Source organism: Schistocerca serialis, chromosome 2 (assembly GCF_023864345.2).
Source record: "Schistocerca serialis cubense isolate TAMUIC-IGC-003099 chromosome 2, iqSchSeri2.2, whole genome shotgun sequence".
Lineage (NCBI taxonomy): Eukaryota > Metazoa > Arthropoda > Insecta > Orthoptera > Acrididae > Schistocerca > Schistocerca serialis.
The window spans coordinates 733,498,331-733,502,686 of record NC_064639.1 but is presented as its reverse complement, the minus strand read 5'-3'; positions in this window follow the sequence as shown (position 1 = coordinate 733,502,686).

The following is a 4,356-nucleotide window of genomic DNA, read 5'->3' as shown; positions in this document are numbered from 1 at the left end:
GGGGGGGGGAGGGGGGCTCCCACTATTGTTATTACACCTAACGCACAATTTGTACCAGCGCCTGTAATGTCTATGCCTCAGAATATCTCTACTATCAGTAACAACGAATGGAATGGCAAGAATTCTGGGGTTCGAGTGGTGGTACTCAATGAAATGCGTAACCATCAAACATATGAGACGAACTAAAACCGGCTGCCCTGAGCCTTCACAGTACAGCTGGCGAACAGACGGGAGACAACAAAATTTAAAAGGCATGTGTATTGAGGTTTAATGGTGGAATGGATATTAGAGAAGGACTCTTAGATAATCCAGGAAAATTAGGTAATAATCCTGTTGATGTGATGCAAGCCATGGTTAAAGTTAAAATCTTAAATGAAGATATTAGCATCCTGTTGGGCACTGGCGAAAACTTTTAGTGTGATGAATGGGCGACTTTATAAATATTTGAATAACAAAGAGAAGTTGCTGGTATTGCACGGTAGCCAACTGTACTTTGTCTGGGGCATTAGGAACCCATTCTGTACCCATAAAGGCAGAAGTAAAAATAGAAATAGCAGCGAAAGGGAAACGACTTATTAGCACCGTCTGGTTGGCTCCTAATTTAACTTACCCATGTATTTGGGGATGGGATTTTATGCGTGAACGAGACGTAATGGTCGACACTGCGGAGGGTGTGTGCTCCTTAAACAATCAGGGACGGATTGATGTGAGTTACCTTTTCTACTTCCTTGGTAAATTTTGTGTTGGCATGTAGGCTGTTCAAGTGTCTTAGGAAGTCACCGAGCTGTACTTCACCATGACTGCACGCGACGAAAGTATCATCAACGTATCTGTACCACACAAGGTACAAGATGCCAAGTCCAGTGCCTGTGCTTCGAAATGTTTCATGAAGGAGTCGGCCACCACTGGAATAAGAGGATTACCCATTGGCGACGTCTTTCAGCTGTTGGCAGAGGTTGCCATTCCACATGAAATAGCTCGTGGTGAGACATGCATGAAAGAACTTTGTGATATCTGGCGGGAAAATAGAACCGATGTGCTCGAGAGAGTCACTGAGTGTCACTCTCGTAAACAAAGAAAAAACATCAAAGCTGGCCAGGATGTCGTTGACCGCAGAGGAGCCCTTGGACGTTGGCGTGCCATAAACATACAGCTTGCGGCTCCGAACTCGGCTCCCGTGTACCACCAGCATTGGAGGGTCTTTAATCCACGCTCCCAACATAATACCGGTATTATTAATTGCAGAAGTTAATCTGTCCGTTACGTTTTCACTATTGTAAAGTTGAACCGATTCCGGTAAAATGTTATACAGAATTAGCTTGAACCCTGAGGAAGAGCAAAGGCTACTTTAGAAAGTTGTACCTTTGTGGGTGTTATTAACATTTTTAAACATGGTATTCGTGACTGAGATGCAGACGACGATGGTGCGATGGTCGGCGACACCTTGGTGTTTATAGATTCTTCCACGATAGTACAAATCCAATGTTATTCTGCCCGTTGTTTACGATATTGACTTGGTATACCACCTGACATTGTTAGAGAGTTTTGATGGAGCAATCCCGAAAACCATATTTAAAACTATTACAATAAGCATCGCAAACGTAAGTCTGATTTAGCGTGTAGTTTCTAAGAAAGTTCAGGCTGGGACAGTTAGTTGAATCCAGCAATTCTCAGAGGAATCTCATGTCCACCGGAACCTGAAATCATGATATCAGACGGCCTTAACTGCTACAGAAACTCTACAGCGTCTGTTATAGCTTCTAAGATATTTAGAGAGACACAACGACGGCATTATTTAAAGGCTGTGAGACGAATACAGAATCGTACCTTCACATGTGGAAAAAGGGGGGCTTTTGGCGAGGCTGCACTTGATTGTGATCTGTTCATTGCTGTTAATCATTAATTAGTCATCACAGAGGGATCGTTCAAAATCCTGACACTATAGTGCATTAAACAGGTTGGTATGAGTTTCTCTGGTGGGAGAGTCTCACGTCCACTACTAGGTGAGCCAGACCAACAACTGAAAACTCTACATCATACTTGCAACTACAACGATGAGTCAATTGGCACACCATAAGAGAAGAGAAAAAGTAAAGTGTTAATCAATGTGGAATGTCCGTCGTATAAATGGAAACTTTGTTTATGTTAGATTTCCATTAATAGGAAAATATTAATACCTATTAATAACAAAAATGTTCAGTTTATAACTACTAAAAGATAATTTACTAGTCAATAACGGAAAATAAACACCCAAATAAAAATTTCAGGTTTAGTACTGCATAAATTTTAAAGGTTTCCGAAATACTTCTCAACTATTTAGGTATGTATCTCCTACAGAGCTGTTGATCTTTGGTGGGATCCACTGATACTTCATCTTCATCCAGATCCCCAGACGGACATCATAGAGATCAATGTATCAAGATCACGGTAATTCATGAAACTGCCAAGGGAGATAGTTGGTTCGTCCACAACAGAAAACAGGACGACAAAGGCTTTACTCGTGCATGTTTTGGATCATGAGTTTATATCGTTCACCACTCGCTCAGTAGAGGTCTTAGGACAACAGCTATGCAGTGGACGAGAATTTAACTCATATTCCAGAGCAGCAATATCTTTCACCCCTCTCTTCTAATAATAATAAGGAATTTTCAGTACTTTATAAGAAGACGCTGCACTACACCCAGAAGGAATTTAATGAGACCGGAACAGTCCGCGGAAATCTACGTATTTATAATCCTGTTCAAACACCCCGTTTAAGGTTTTATAGGTTGTTCTAAATCACATAATGCATATGTGCGGTAGTAAGTTTGAGTTCCTTCAGAATCTTTCTCAAACTGACGACGACGGGACGTCGGAACCTGATCTTTCCTCCATCCTCCATAGTGCATGCATGAGCCTTCAAGGTGAATGTGTGATGGTTCTTGTAGTGTTCTGCTCTTTCTATCTTAGAGAGTGACTGGATGACGTTCTTCCGAAAGTCTGATGATATTTTTCCATACTTAGACATTCTACACACCAGTATGAATGATCTCCTAGTTGACATTTTCCGCGACGATTTCAGAAATTGCGAGGGAACGTTATCTGTTTATTATGTCTTAGTTGACAGTCGTTCCATTCTCTATCTAGAAGTGGACTCTCTGACCCTCTGATATTCCACATAAAAACCATTTCTGCTTTTCTCACATCGCCGGCCGGAGTGGCCCAGCAGTTCTAGGCGCTACATTCTGGAACCGCACGACCGGACATGGATGTGTGTGATGTTCTTTGGTTACTTAGGTTTAAGTAGTTCTACGTTCTAGGGGACTGATGACCGCAGATGTTAAGTCCCATAGTACTCAGAGCCATTTGCACCATTTTTTTTCTCACGTCATCAGGAAAGTCCTCCCCTCTTCAGAAAGCTTCAATGTACTCTTTCTAACTATCAGCTCTCTCCTCTGCCTTAGCAGTGGAATTCGCGTTGCACCCTTAATATTGACGACATTACTTTTAATTTCACCGAAAGCTGTGTCTCATATTTCTGTGTTTATGAATTTCCGTAAACGTTTTAGTACTTTCATCTTTCGTCGGTCAATTGGAGCATTTCTTAAGTTACCAAATGTATGTTCGCAATCATCTTTCTAGTATCTGTTTCTGTCTGTCCAACCTACGTTATCGGCCGATCCTTTTTAAAGTGAACCGTGAAATGTGGTATGGCTTCAATATCTATAGTCTCAGAGAACTTCAAACGCATCTTATAGTTCATCAATATTAAATTGTTATCTGAGTCTATATCTGCTCCTGAATACGCCTTAAAATGGAATATCTTATTTCTGAAACTCTATCTGAGCATGATGTAATTCACCTGCAACGCCGGCCGCGGTGGTCTAGCGGTTCCAGGCGCTCAGTCAGGAATCGCGCAACTGCTGCGGTCGCATGTTCTAATCCTGCCTCGGTCATGGATGTGTGTGATGTCCTTAGGTTAGTTAGGTTTAAGTAGTTCTAAGTTCTAGGGGACTGATGACCACAGATGTTAAGTCCCATAGTGCTCAGAGCCATTTTTTTTCACCTGCAACAGTTCCGTATCTCCAGGCTTTCTACAAGTGTACTTCTTTCTCCTGTGATTTTGTGTTCACTATTGCCAACTGAAATTTACTGCAGGATTCAGTTAGTCTTTCTCCTCCCTTATTCCTACTATCAATTCATGCACTACTGTAACTTTTTGTTCCATTCCTTTCGTTCTTACTGCGTTGCTATCCCCAATGGTTATTAGGTTATCATTTACTTTTGATTACTGATTTAGACGTTCAGAAACTTCATATACTTTCTTTGTCTGTTCATCTTCTTCCTATGAAATCGACATGTTTACTCAAACTGTTA